The following is a 16,037-nucleotide window of genomic DNA, read 5'->3' as shown; positions in this document are numbered from 1 at the left end:
TCTTGCCCATAAACTGCTGACATTCACCTCTACACCAGATGATTCATTCTGAACACCTGTAACATCCTACTGTAGGCTGCTGTCCGGCTGCAGGAACATGCTCAGTTTGTACTCAGGGCAAGCCAGAAATGCCAGAGTTAATGTCAATGATGGCTAGCAATTTGGTGGGTAAACACCTGCAGCTTCCCTGCTCTTGACTTGGGATAACTCTGAGGAATATTTTATTTAGTCTCCGCGAGTTCCTCAGTGGTAGTGAGCTCCAGATGCCCACAGTGGTAACTGTACCTTAGCATTTACCACACTGTATTGTAATTATCAGTTTAGAAGTCTGTCTCCCCACCTAGACAGCTAACTGCTCTTTAAGGATATGCTTGCCCTATTCATTGAGTGTGCAATATGCAACAAAGTTCCTGGTATGCAGTAGTCTCTCAATAAATACTTGTTTCATAAATGAATGAAATAAATGCATCATTATAAAAAGTACATAATTATGAGCTATTGCCAAAGGTAAGCAAGTATTTCCACTGTACTCAAGGCCAAGAGAATCCTAAATGATCTTTTTCACACTCAAGAAAATTTGGTTTTCATTCACTTGAGTTTAAGAAAATGATAGCAAAATATCCTTTTGATAACCCAATTCCAAATATAACAAAAATGAAGGAAAAAATTAATCATACTCAAATCCCTCATGCAACAATAAAGTCACAATTATTTGTATAAAAGGCATTCACATACCTTCAGACCATTATATTAAAGTTCTTTGAATTTAATCACAGTTCCTTTTCCATAGAGGAAACTACCTGGGGTTTTGTTGTTTGTTTCTCTGTTTTTTTAATTTTTTTTGAAGTATAGCTGATTGTGCCAATCAACTATAGTTTGGCACAAGATTGTTGTGCCCATCTCTGCTGTGCAGCAGAGTGACTCAGTTATACACATATTGACATTGTTTTCTTTTATATTCTTTTCCATTATGGTTTATCACAGGATATTCAATACAGTTCCCTGTGCTACATGGGTTTTAAGAGTTGGCAAATATATCGACTTCATAGCTCTCCTTTAAGCTTCATCAACATTGGCATTCTCTTCAACATCAAGCTTGAATACCTATTAGCACACAGCAGCATTCTGTATACTAGAAATTCTGTGAAGTATGCACGTTGTACACACTTTTGCATTGCTTGCCCATAAACCAAATTTGACTGATTTTACATTAACTGTTATAGAATATACACTTTCTTGAAAACTTTTCAGGTACGGTTTGGTTTCTGTAAATATGTAAGAAATTACCTTGATATACCTTTGTAGAGGTCCCAATTTCAAAGTCATTTATATCTTCCTTAATTAAGAAGTCAGGTAATTGACCCAAAGAGCTCAGTACATACCAACACAAAGGAACTGCCAAAACAGACTGCTTAACTTTCCTATGGCATAATGACATCCCAAAACAAAAGTAAAACACAAATCAGATGGCAACATTTTTATACAAAATGAAGTTTCAAGAGCGTTTAATTCATTTGAACTGTTTCTACAATGGCTCAAGTAGTCTGAGCACTCAGCAATCTAAAGGCAGTGGGCCTGAAACAAATAACTTTGTGATGCTCCTTCCAATTCTATGCCGCTACACAAATAAAATAATACAAAACAGAAAAGTACCTGCAATTGAACATCTCAAGCAAAAGAAATATGTAAACATTTATATTTAAGATAGTATTGGAATGCATATAAAGGTTGGTATTACCAACTGAGCATATAGTGATTTGAAGAGCCCTCTATGCCTAAAAAAATTTGCCCATCAGGATACAAGGCCTAAAATCCCACCATCCATTTCTTCAAATAGAGTACCAACCAATATTCTCTCTTAAAATGCAAAAATATCTTTCGAGTATCTCAATAATAGCTACCACTAATTATTACCATGTGTTATTAGTATAAATTAATTCAATAGATTACTTTTCTCATTAACAAGCAAGATCCAGGAATATCACAAAAGACCTAAGATTCCTGAAAATGGGAAAAACCTTAAAAAGAAGACAGTGAGCAAAAAAGCAAATTTAGTTTCCTTAACAAATGTGGTCAGGGTTGGCAGCTTTGTGTACATAAAGCAAAATTATATAATGTCCTATTCTGTTCATTTAAACAAACAAAACAGACAATTATCCTCTTAGATCAAACAGATTGGGAATAATCCTCTCTACCTAGAGGACCCTTTCAGCCCCAGGATTCTACATGCAACAAGCACAATTTGACCTATTAACTATTAACTAACTCTAAAGACCAACAGAATAAAGTGGTAAAGTAACAGAAATAACAGAAATCAAACAGAATAGGCTTTAAAGCAGATTTGCAACGTAAAGCTCCCTCTCTCTATCCCTTCTAGCCCTTCCTTAGCTGTGAGATAACTGGAGCAAGTTACTTAATCTCTTTGAGCCTGTTTCCAAGTTGTAAAATGGCCATCTCTTCCTTGAAGAGCAAACATAAAACTGAGCAAAGTGTTTGACAAGAAACACATTATAACAGTGGTAGCTAAGCTATCATTAATGTTCTTTTTTAAAAGAAAACCAGTTCAACGCAAGGTGAAAGTTAAAAAACCATAAGATGCACACCAGTAAACAATGACTCATGTATTGTTAGTAAAAGATAAAAATATAAAAGAGAAATATATATATTTAATTAAACAACAGAAATTTATAACAAAGAAGAAATTAGTTGATATAAATGACAATCAAAAATGTATTAAATGCACCAAACTTTTGGACAGCATGGGCCATGGGTCTAAGGAGCACTAAAAAAAAAAAAAAATGTATTAAGTTAATATGAATAACATAGCTCTAAAAATACTACTGAGATTCTTAAAAGCAGATCAAATACCAAAGTTCAATGGTCACCAGGCAATTACTGCTAAAGTACTGATATTATTCAGATATGGTGACCAACGATTCAAACAGTATAAACCAACAAACTAAACAAATGTAGAGTACCTTTTAATATCATAATCTGTGCTACAAAAATGGTTCTTCATGTCAAATATGGAAGAGTTTTTAACATCTAAGAAGTCATATCATTCAATAAAAATATTGCACTTTAGCAAACCTCACTGCTATAGCCAGAAATTTATGCTGGTTCACCTAAATATTCATAGAAAGCACAAAAAACAAAATGAAACTCTTAAAAAACTGTAGAAAGCATATCTACTAATAATGGGGTAAAAAGAGCTAACTTCAACTTCTCCAAATCTAGAAGAAACCATGATTTATAAATATTACCCACCTCCATACAGCACACCAGAAGTAAATACTACCTTCAACGTATTCTTCAATATGGCCAGCGATACAAAGACATCAACAGAAAGTGCCATGAGTGAAAAGTTTAACCCTTCCACTTCTGCATCCCATAAATTGATTAGCTGTGGGGTTTTGTTTTCACTTTTTGTACTGGCTGGTGAACACAATCTACAAGTTTCTTTTAATTCTTTTAATCTAGAATTCTATATATCCCTTCCATATTGATACACCAGAAGGCATAAAACTTTAAGAAAACTAGCATCAGCAAAGTAAAATTCTAAAGAAGGTGTCTTGTAATAAAATCAGTATTTCTATTTCCATTTTCTTATCTGGCTCTTAATTTTGTTATCTTCTGCCTTAAGTCACATCAGAAAACCCCACCTAATATATATTCAAACTACTCACCCAATAAAGTAGGGTCTTTGGATATGGGGGAGAGGGAGGAAGAAACTGGTCATGTGTGTTTACCAACAATCTCATCATATCAAGTTCAAGGGAATTATTTTTTATTAGCATGTTGCTATGCAGAGAGCCCAAAAGATCCATTTAATAGCCAATTCCTATGAACTGAGAACACTGCTGTAATTGAAATTGAACTTCTATGTACCTAGTAAAACAAAAAAGCCTGCTTCAGGAAAAAATGCAGATGTGACCTTATACAATACTACTGGTGATATCTGACACAGTATTTTAAATGGATATGGAGCTGTATAGAAACACACTTTCCATATACATCAAAAGTGACAAAGTCCAATAAGGTGAGTAGTTTATAAAGTTTAGACTGTAAACATTTTGGACAATGTTATATTATTCTTTGAAATGTTCATGCCATGGTATTAACTCACCATTATAATGATAAAATATAGCTACCATAAAATGGCTAACATTTATTCACTGCTTGCTATGTGTCAGGCACTGTTCTAAACACTTTACATGTATTTACTGATCTAATTGTCAGAAATAACTACCTACTTACAATTTCCCATTTTACAGATGAGGAAGTTGTGGCAGTGAGAAGCTAAGCACAAATACGGCTAAGACATGGCTGACCTGGGATTTGAAACTAGACAGTCGGGCTTTAGAGTCTGTGTTATATTGCCTCTCATATCATATATGTTCACAGAAATCAGCCTGTACTTGTCTTTTAGTCCTCAATTTCTTTGCTGGGAAAAATGAGTTCTTTCCTTCTACCTCTAAATTCTAGTTTAGGAGCTAATATTAAATGTTACCAAAATCCATATTTTGGTATAAAAAATTCATATTTTGCCCACTATGGCATTTTTTTCTCCTAAAAGAATCCTCTATTAAATCAAAGGTCAGCAATCACTTTTTAAAATTAACTACAAGAGGCAACACATCAACTTATTGAGCCTAATTAGCGGCAATGGAGACCAAAGGGTAAAGTGAGCCAAATGTGACTGAACCACCTCCCCACTTTTCTGTACTTCTCTCTCACCTGGATATAAAGGCTGAATCTACATCTTTTTAAAGAGCTTATTTGCTGCCCTAAATAAACTGACAATTGATAGAATTGTGGTAGTTTTTAAATATGTCCAAAAAGTATTTGATATTCCTCCCTTCAAGAGGTAGAGCTTAAGTCATTCCCCTTCCAAGTGTGGGCTGGACTTAGTGATTCAGTTCTCAAAGAACAGGGCAAAGCAATGGTTTGTGACTGAGTCAAAAACGGCATCACAGCCCCCTCCCCCTCCCCCCCCCCCCTCGGATCATCTGCTCCAGGGGAAGACAGCTGCCTTGTTAGGACACTTCAGAAGCCCTAAAGAAGTTCATGTGGTGAGGATTTCAGGCCTCCGGCCAACAGACATGTGAGCCATCATGGAGGCAAATCTTCCAGCCCCAGCTGAGCACTCAGCTGATTAAAGTCCCAGCCAATCAACTACAACCTCATGAGACCTGAAGCCAGAAGCAACCAGTTCAGTCACTCCCAAATTCCCAACCCACAGAAACTCTGAGATAATAAATATTTGAAGCCACTAAGTTTTGGGATAATTTCTTACTCTGCAATAGATAACTAATACAAAGTATGAGAAAGGTAATTTTGTGAGATATCTGCAAGCTATCTCTACCCTGATGGTCCATACCTGCCATCTTAAGCTGAACTACCCTCACTCCATTCCTCCTCACCAAATGATCAGGAGTCAGCAATACCACACCAAGAAGGCTACCAATCACATGACTGAATCACATACTCTTTCCACCCTAATGGGAGTCTCCTGCAGGGACTCCGTGGACCAACTTCTACCCTGCCTCCTACAAATTTATCTGTATCCATAATCATCTCCACCTCCTTCCCTCCTGTCTCGGGAGAGGTCTATCTGAGGCACCCTTGACTTGCATCTTTGTATTCTATCCCTTCCAACTTGGTTAATGACCTTGCTCCACCAATTCTTCTCCTTCACTCTTCTATCTTCAAATTCTCTTTTTGATGGCTTCTTATCCTCAGCAAATAAAGACTGTAAATGTATTCATATCATTCGTACCTTTAAAAAACAAAAACCCTCTCTCAAACTCATCTATCTATCTATTTCAAACTATCTCTAACTATCCCGTTTAAAACCAAACTTTCTGAAAGAGCAAGTGACATTAGTTATTTCAATTTCTTATCTCTTAGCCAGTGTGAACTGGATCCACCTATATAATTGCTCTTGCTGAAGTCAACGACGTAACTGACATGTCCAATGGATATTTTTGTTATCCTTATTTTATTTGATTTCTCAAAGATGCCTAATACTCATTCCTTTTCTCCAAACTCAGCTCTTCCACTTACTTGTGACTCTGCTGATCTTCTCCCACTTCCCTGCCCACTACTTCATCTCTTTTGAGGTATGTTTTCCTTCCATCTTACCCTTAAATACCCTTAAATATTAGTGTTCCCCATGCTCATTTCTCTTCTTTTACCCTATGTTTTTCTCCCTGACTGATCTCATCCATTCCCACTGCTTTTCACTGCCATTTATAAACTGTGACTTCAAATTTATATCTCAAGCTGAGTCTTCTTCTTAACTCAGATCTGTATATACAACTGCCTAATGACATTTCTTGGAAGTCACAGATGCCTCAAATATAATAGCCTCAACTGAACTCATCTCCTCCAACCATGTTCCTCAATCTATTTCTCTTCCTATATATTCCCTCGGTAAATGGCCCGGAATCCACTCAGTTTCCCAAGCCAGGTGTCAGATAATTCATTTATTCTGAAAATATTTATTAAACATTAATTATAAAATTAAAAATGATAATGGCTAGAAATCACCCTGACTCCACTTTCCCTCAAGACCACTAAATCTTATCCATTCTATCTCCTTTATATCTATCTAATCCATCTCCATCCCTTAAATCCCATTTACTCTACTGTGCTTCTAATTCTCATTTGCCACGTGGATTACTACAATAGCCTCTAATTGACTGCCATGCTTCCAAGCTCATCTCTCTCCAATTCATCATCCAGATTGTTGCATCTGACCACGTCCCTTCTATTTGTCATATATAAGTTCCCTGAAATTTTCTCAAATTAAAGAGTTAATTTTCTTAATCTCCCATGAACTTTTGAAATTCTATCTCTATCTTTTTTTAATTTATTTTTTGAGGTAACATTGGTTTATAACATTATATAAGTTTCATGTGTACATTATATTTGTACTTCTGTATAAACTACAATGCGCTCACCAACAAAAATTTAGCTTCTATCCATTACCATACAGTTGATCCCCTTTTCCCATTTCGCCCTACCCCCCCCAATCCCTTTCCCTCTAGTAACCACTACTCTGTTCTCAGTAACTGTGTTTTTGTTTGGTTTGTTCATTTATTTTGCTTGTTTTTTATATTCCACATATGAGTGAAATCATGTTATTTGTCCTTCTCCATCTTATTTCAGTTAGCATAATACCCTCAAGATCCATCCATGTCATCACAAATGGCAAAGTTACATCTTTTTTGTATGGCTGAGTACTATTCCATATATATATATCTCACATTATTTATAATAGCCAAGATATGGAAAAAACCCAAGTCCCCATCAACAGATGAATGGATAAAGAACATGTGGTCTACTACTATCTCTAACATGGAAAAGAGTACACTAAAGTGAAGTCTGTAAGAATCCTAGTTTCTCACTGTACCTTAAAGTAGCTCTAGTAGAGTGCCTTCCTTTATTAACTAAAATAATATGAAAGAATTATTATAAATACAAACACTTACTGTATGAGTAGTGCTGTTTTCCTAGTCTTTTACATAAACCAAAAACATCCTTGCATATAAAACTTTTTAAAAAGATATGGGTTCAGGGACTTCCCTGGTGGTACAGTGGTTGAGAATCTGCCTGCCAATGCAGGGGACATGGGTTCGATCCCTGGTCCAGGAAGATCCCACATGCCATGGAGCAACTAAGCCCGTGTGCCACAACTACTGAGCCTGTGCTCTAGAGCCCACGTGCCACAACTACTGAAGCCCATGCACCTAGGGCCTGTGCTCTACAACAAGAGAAGCCACCGCAATGAGAAGCCCACGCCCCGTAGTGAAGAGTAGCTCCTGCTCGCTGCAACTAGAGAAAGTCCAGGAGCAGCAACGAAGACTCAATGCAACCAAAAATAAATAGATAGATAGACAGATAGATAGATAGATAAATAAAAGATATGGGTTCACAAAAATCTTACCTTCTAGAAAAAAGTTCACTACTCTAGTACTCTCCAGGGCCATGATGACCACTACTCTTAACAGAAGCCTGAAAAAATGCCTGACGTATGGTACTCAATAAACATTTATGAAATTAATTAAGATTTTCTCAATCATGTTTAACCATGTCTTCTACTATTCTCCATTGAACTCATAGTGAAAAATATACTTAAGTTCAAACAAACACAGTATTCTATGAAGAACAAACCAAACGTCAACTAATTTTCTTCCTTTCTTTTTAAAACCCTTTATAATATGGGCAGATTAATGAGGAAGCAAAAGAGAGAAAAGAAGGTTGACACTTGATAATCAAGCCAACGATTCCCTTCTCTTTCTCCTGCCAATACACAAGCTAAGCACATGACTCAACTGTCAGTCACACAGCAATAGTTCAAAAGTCAGGTAAAATGAATGGCAGGTCACGTTATACACTACTGTCACCCCACCCCCATTCTTAGACCATTCTATCAGGTTAAATTACAATTGAAGAAGAAAGTCAGATTTCCTCTATCTGAGCTTTAACTGAAGACCCAAAATATTTACCAAGTTTTTTTTCCAGAGTCTGTAATGTTCTGTTTTTCCTTTTCTTGATCTTCAGAAGGCCTGTCTGCAGTGTTTCATCTTAACACACCTGAAAAGATCACCCATTTTAACCAATTATACAAGATATTCTGGCTTTATCAGCAGTTCCATTTCAGATTAAATGATTTGATTACACATGCACCTGCGTGCGTGCACACACAAGAAGTCTTTAGTGTTAATCCAATATTACATTTCCTTTTTTAAAGTTTCTGAACAAGAAATACTCCTAAAACTAGAATAAGACCACTATTTCCGAACTACAGTCTTCCAAAGGTTTCAAAACCACTGTACTTATGGAAAGGGCATGATTTTGGTAATCAGAGGGTTCTAGAGGTCAAATCCTACCTTTAAAACATACTCCTTGAAAAAGTTGTTCTCTCAAACTGTTGGGTCCTTGCTGGCAAGAATGGTGCCTCAGTTTCCTTCCTATTCCCACCTGGCACACTTTTTATCAAATGAAAATCACCTTGCAAATCCTCACGATGTTTGGGAGTGGTAAAGCATACTGATTAAGGGACTCGAAACTGGAGTACCATTACCTGATCTAAATCACAGCTCTGACTTTCGACAAGTTTTTTAGGGCTGTGGGATTTAGTTCTCTCATCTATAAAATGAGAGTAATAACAGACTTTACGTGATAGGATTGTTATGATGATTAAATAATATATTCACATAAGGCATGTACCAATCAATACTTATTAAGATAAATGTTCTGGTTAATTCATCTATTTTTTTTATTTTATTTTATTTTTTTTAACATCTTTATTTTTATACTTATGTATCTAGTGAACTTAAATCCGCTTCATTGCCATGCACAGAGTTGAAAGCAGCAACATGAAACCAGTTGAAACTTAGACGCTTGAACAGTCATGGAAAACAATGATTTCCTTACAGAGGAAATTTACAAGAACTCTTTCCCTTTAACAAGCGTCCCTAACTTGCGTCTGTCAAAACTAAGACCAAGAGGAGCGGGAGGGGGACAATTCTGCAGAGGGAAAATCAACTTCCCTTCACCCTCCTTTGGTCAAAAGATGTTTCCGCTGAAACGTACTCTTCCATAGTGTAGACCCAGCAAGCACCAATCAGAATACAAACACACCACGCCTGGGGAGTAAAGAGGGTTTCTAAGGCTCCACCGCCCTTGGTCCAAAATCGACTCTTAGTTAACCAGTATGGGGTCTCCTGCAGCCCGGTGCAGCTAACAAGGCTGAAGCCAGAGTCTGCAGGTGCACGGTCCTTCCCATACACCCGCAGGTGGGCGTCGCCCGCCCGCCATACCATCACCCAGGGGCCAGTTCCTGCATTCGAGCCCCCAGTCACCCATCATGGCCCCTTCTGGCCTTCTCATGGGCCTTCGACACCCGGTGTACAAGTCCCCGTGCTGCAGGTAAGGATGGCAAACGAATAAGAGATGAGTCGACGCCGCACCAGGCAGTCGCGACGAAGCCACACCTCCCTGATTCCGACCAGATTGAAGTCCAGAGATGCTGGGAAGAGTGCTGCCCACCCAAACCCTGCTCAGCCGGACCCATCCCCTCACCTGAGCGAGCGCCGGGGCGGCCCGGAATCGCTCTGGTCTCTCTCCGGGTGATGCCGAGGGCCTTGGGCGGCGGCGGCGGCAGCTGCAGCGCCCAGCCGGACACGACCTGCTGAGCGCTGCGCGGGTCTACACCCTCCAAACCCGCCACCCGGACCCACCGCCCGAAGTCCAGCCCGGGGCCCCACCTCTGACACAGTTGGGCGGAGGAGGATGGGAGGGGTCCGAGTTGGGGCCGGGCGGCACTGCGGCTGCGTCAATTGGTAACGTCATACGTCACGGCGCCGGCGCCTCGAGGCACGCCACCCGAGCCCCGCCCAGGAATTGGGACGCCCCGCCCCTTCTCCCCCTACTGGGCGGGCTGGGGGCGGAACCTCGACCTTGAGGCGGAGGTTAGGGACGGATTTGAAAAATCATTTCGCTACCCACCCTAAGGGAATGGTAATGAACTGCCTTCCTGAGGCCAAGAGGCAGATGAGCACAGGTGGGGACAGATCGCTAACAAAAAGGAGACCGGTGCTCTGATATGAAGAGAATCCGCTCTAAATAGAGAGCAAAACTTTTATGACTGTATCAATAAAGGGAGCTTCATTGTGTGAAATGCTGCCACAGCGAATCTATTAGAACTAAGTCTCTTATTGTTATACTACTGTAAAGTGGTTGATGCTCACCATTTTTAAAGAAAAAGGCTCTTCATATTATTAGCGGGTACACCAAAGCAAACGACTTCCTGGAGTTAGAGGCTTGTTACAGATATTTTGCGCACTTCTTAGGTACAAATTGTAATAGGAAAAGTGGGAAACAGTCTTAGCTCTGTAAAAGTTTTCTGATTGCTTGGGGCAGATGTGGAGAATGCACATAAGACAACTAGAAATGCAAACGGTAACATACTAGTAATAGCGAACAGTGTCAAGCATGAGCGAGGCACTGTTCTAAGCACTTTTTATTTACTGGCTCATTTAATCCTCCCAAAACCCTGTGAGGTAAATACTGTTATTATCCCCACTTATTTCCATTTCACAAATTAAAAACTCAGATACAGAGAGAGGTTTAATAACTTGCCAAACTGGAGAGCTAGGGTTCCCAAGCAGTATGGCTCCAGAGTTCATGCTCTTAAGCATTACTGTATACTGCCTCTTAAATTCTAAATGTCTAAATGTCTAGTCTGACTTCCTTGAGCTGAAGTACCACTCTCAGTAACATTTTTACATGGGAGTTCCATTTTTACCTCAAAACAACAGCTATGAAGCCAAATTTAAAATAAAGCTAGAAAAGGTTAATCACATGAGGTATTGTATTAACCTTTATTGCACATAAGGAAATGGTGGCTCAAGCAGAAGTGGTTTATGAAAGGACTGGATGAAAGCCAAGAAAAGCATACACCTATCTTAGTTACTTCCACCTACTGCCGAGACACACCTGCCTCCCTTATTTGAATTAGCTCTTTAGAGTTTATTTCTGCACTTCTACAAAGAAATTAATTTCAGTAGTCTTTCTCAAAGTCTGGAGAATCTCAATCATTCTTAATCCTTATTCCCTAGTAAGGCTCCAGGACCCCGACAAGGATTCAAGTTTGCTACTGTCAAACATTCAACCCTGCCTTAAAGGGAAATTGTCCCAGCACAAGTTATCTGGAGTAGGAATACCAAGATGTGGTTCAAGTTCCTCAAATCAAAAACTAAACTGAAACTGAATTGCCCTGGAGCTAAGGGAAAGAGTTAAGAGGGAAGATGGGGGTGAAGTTGAATGTGGTCTTAATCTAACTACTGAGTGGACAGAATCTGAAAGTTTCTAACTCTTCCTTTCATCCCTAAGAAAAAGGGCCACCCTGTAACAACTATAGATATGCATTAGACAGCGTCCTAAAAATGAATTATTTATTTTAAAAGCTTTCTATTCCAAAGGTGTTTAATGTTGTGAAGATCGTTAAACTCTCTGACATTTCATTTGACTCACTAATTTTCATGACAAGGCTTATTCCCTTCACTTGTCTACCACCTACAATCACCTTTCACCAGCAAAGAAGAATACAAAGGCAAATGTCTCCATCCAGAGACTTCAATAAGAATTGCTCTAATGATGGAAGCCCTCTAATGATTTTGGGTTTTTTATTAACCTTTTATTAACCTTTTTATTTTTTATTAACCTTTTACTTTGAAATAATTATAGATACACAGAAGTTGCAAAGGTAGTACAGAATGGTTTTGTGTACCCTTCACCCAGTTTCCCCCAATGGTTATATGGTTCCCCAATGGTTATATGGTACATAATTATAATACAACATGAAAACCAGGAATTAGACATTGGTACAATGTGTATATATAGCTTTATGTTATTTCATCACATGTAAAGTCATGTAACCATCACTGCAAACATGATAAGAGCTATTCTGTTACCAGAAATATACCCCCTCATGCTATCGCTACCCCTTTACAGTTACACTTACTCCCCTCCATGTATAATTCCTAGCCTCTGGCAACCACTAATCTGTCTTCCACCTCTATAAATTTAATCATTTAAAGAATATTATATAAATGAAACCACACCGTATGTGACCTTTAGAGACTGGCTTTTTTCACTCAGCACAGTGTCCTTGAGAGCAATCCAAGTTGTTGCACATATCGATAGTTCATTCTTTTTATTGCTGGGTGTTCCACAGTCTGTTTACAATTCACCTACTGATGAACAGTTCAGTTGTTTCCCATTTGGGGCTATTATAAATAAAACTACTATAAATAACTGTGTATAAGTTTTCTCTGTGGTCTACTGGTTAAAAAAATATATATATATATATGTATGTATATATATATGTATGTATGTGTATATATATATATATATATATATATATGACATTTTCTTTGTCTTCATTTCTTTTGGTCCACTGAAGAGGGCTATTTTTTTAAGTTGAGACCAATGTGAAATTTACGTCTTTCAGTTTTGTCTCTCCCCTTTGTTACTCTCATTTGCCACTCACTAGCTCACATGCAAAGGTCAGCCTCAAGTCTGATTAAATCAGGCTCTCATGGTCCCCTAAAATTATCTTCCTCATCTCCTTCTGGGAGATATTTCATTTTTATGTAAAAACATTAAAGGCAATAAAAATCTTCAACTTTAAAGATACTGAATGGAATAAATCTCTAATGGTGTAATTTTGGGGACAGTGAAAGGATTATTTAAGGATAGAAGAGATTACTTTCAAAATAATCCACAGAGGTAGCCACCAAATTAACCAAATTTAGCCTCTTTCTATTTACACTGATATTGTCATCATGAAAATGTTTTACCCTAGAGTAAAATAAAACGTGCTTCAAAAACTAATGGAATATATACTAAGAAAAAAATTTTTTAATTACATATATATACTAAGTGCCAGGCACCTGGCTAATATCTGTTATGGACTATTTCATTTAATTCACACAAATCTATAATTTATATACCACCTGTGAATGAGGAAATTTAGAAAAGTTAAATAACTTGCCCAAGGTCACACAAGCTAGAAAGTGGAACCAGAACTTGAACTCAAGAGAGTCTAACTCCAATACCTATTATTTTTCACTACTCCATACTAGATCCAAGTAAAAAAAAAAAAAAAAGATTATTTCTCAAATTGTAGTACTGCAACAGATAATAATGTAAAACCACAACTGTAACCAAGCAGGACCCTGTGGGACCTTCCTGGGACACCCCCATGCCCCTGCCACCATGTCCTCTGCCTGCATTTTGTTTGTAGAAAAGCTTTAGCCTCCTAGGCCTTCCAGAGTTCCAAAGAATAAATTTAATCAGAGAAGTGAGAAAATGCAGAAACAAAGGGAAACAGTTAAGCAAGATAAAATAATAATAGTTTAGCCAATAAACTAGTCAAGGACTTTAGTTCCTCCTCAAGGGCTATAAATAATATTCTGAGCCATATTCTTTGAGCTATTTTGCAGATACTAAAACCCCCAACAAGTGGAAGCAGTTAACTATATGCTGCTCACAAGCACACAGACCCCAGACAGGCTGGAACCAGAAGGCTGACAATGTTGACTCCCAATTACCACACTACCAACCAATAAGAGGAAAGTCCATGAGCTGATCACATACCCCGCAACCCTCTCCCTCACCCTGGCATTAAAGACCTTTCCCTGAAAGCCATCGGGGAGTTTGGGCCTTTTGAGCACTAGCTGCCTGGACTCCGTGCTTGGTGCCTGAAATAAACACTGCCCTTTCCTTCACCACAACCCCATGTCAGTAGATTGGCTTTCCTGAGCTTGGGCAAGCAGACCGAGGTTTGGTTCAGTAACACAACTACTTTACAGATAATTTAAAAACAGTGATGATAAAGCGGCATATTGTCCGTATTTTAATGCATAAAAGAATTTAATGGCACCAAGTTCAATATGTTAAAGTTGTTGTGAATGCTTAATTCAGATTTTTATTTCATACCCTTTAATAATTTCTTAAAGCCACTATTCCTTTATATATAAACTTGAGTATTCCTCAAGTTGTTACACACTTTTTATAATACCATACCAAGTCTGAAGTTAATTCTCACACCAAAAAGAAGAAAAAAGTAACAATAAGTCCATAAAACACACACACACAATAATTAATAGTTTCCTGTATTATTTCCCAATATATCTACCAAACTGGAGAGCTAGTTTGGAGAGCTGAAATTATTTCTTTCATTTCACTTACCCCCAGCCAATGCAGGCCACAATTCAAGCTTCTGTGATGTCACACTGTCCCAGGAGCCACCAATGCTAAAACAAACAAACCAATGCTATTTAAGTCAAATATATTTTAAGAAAACCACAATTACACACTTTAAAGCTGATGAAAAAGTGAAAGGAGCTGAACATGTGTGTTGAAAGAGGAAGTGTGTACATCTCTTAATATACTAGAAAAATCCAGTTTTCTAATAATGATTTGAACTTTAATGACATATAATACCCTACAAATCAACAAGCAAGACCAACAACCTGATGAGCAAAACATGTGAACATACAGTTCACATAAAAAGAAATACAACTGGGCCTAAAACTTTAGAAAAGATGGTCTTCATTCTCATAAAAATAAAAAGGCCAATTACAGCTAAAGTTTAGGTACTATTTCTTTTCAATTGAGAAAGCTCAAAACATTTTTTGATAACTCAATATTAGAAAGGGTTTGAAGAAAGAGACACCCTCCTACCTTGCTGGTGGTCGTGAATTGATTTAGCCTAAGTGGAGAGCAATACGGAAATATCTTTTTAAAGCTTTAAGTGCTCATATCTTTGACCCAGCAACTCCATTTCTAGAAATGAATCATACAGAAATCTTTGCACATGACAAAAATGTACAAGTTATCCATTGCTACATTGTTCATAAAGGTAAAAGATTGTTAGCCACCTAAATATGTTCAGTTCTAGAAGACTAGTTTAAAAATATGAAACATTTGTAGAGCAGTGAAAAATTGTGATAACTATAAATGCACTGATATGAGATAATCTACAATGTATATTATTAAAAAGGTGAAGAGCAAAAAATATATGTGTACGTGTGAAAAATAATAAGTAAATAGGCCAAAACCTACAAGTGACTTTAAAAATATATTGGTCAAAAACTAAATTGGACAAAAGTTATAATTTCCAGTCAATGGCACATAATGTAAAATAACATGTATGTACATGGATGAGATGGCCACCTTCTCACTTTTTCCTCACATGCCCCTTCTCTGTGCAAGCTTGACCCTGGTGTCTCCCCTTTTGTCTTAATTCCTCTTCTTGCAAAGACACCAGTCAGATTACACACACTAATGGCCTCATTTTAACTTAATTACCCCTTTCAAGGCCCTATCTCCAAATATAGTCACATTCTGAGGTACTGGAGGTTAAGGCTTCAACATATGAATTTTGAGAGGACACAATTCAGCCCACAACACATGATAAATATGATCTCTTATATAATTCTTTGAAATACATACTCCAC

The 16,037-nt window shown here is 37.8% G+C and overlaps 1 protein-coding gene across 2 annotated transcripts in view; it reads right to left on the bottom strand.

Annotated features, from left to right (window-relative positions):
* The window catches only part of BLTP1 (bridge-like lipid transfer protein family member 1), a 210,715-nt gene extending 200,377 nt beyond the window's left edge, over positions 1–10,338 (bottom strand). Inside the window, exons 1-2 of one of the 2 annotated variants that reach the window (XM_033419363.2) lie at positions 10,093–10,338; positions 8,514–8,601 (exon numbers count right to left, since the gene is read on the bottom strand). The gene's annotated coding sequence lies outside the window, so the exon portion shown is untranslated. The remainder of the gene's footprint in view (positions 1–8,513; positions 8,602–10,092) is intronic. The other variant, XM_033419364.2, reaches the window with a different exon arrangement.
* Between the last annotated feature and the right edge of the window lie 5,699 nt (positions 10,339–16,037).

This window comes from Orcinus orca, chromosome 4 (assembly GCF_937001465.1).
Source record: "Orcinus orca chromosome 4, mOrcOrc1.1, whole genome shotgun sequence".
In the NCBI taxonomy this organism is placed as follows: domain Eukaryota; kingdom Metazoa; phylum Chordata; class Mammalia; order Artiodactyla; family Delphinidae; genus Orcinus; species Orcinus orca.
Note: the sequence above shows the minus strand (reverse complement) of the source record. Positions and strands in the feature narration are given on the sequence as shown.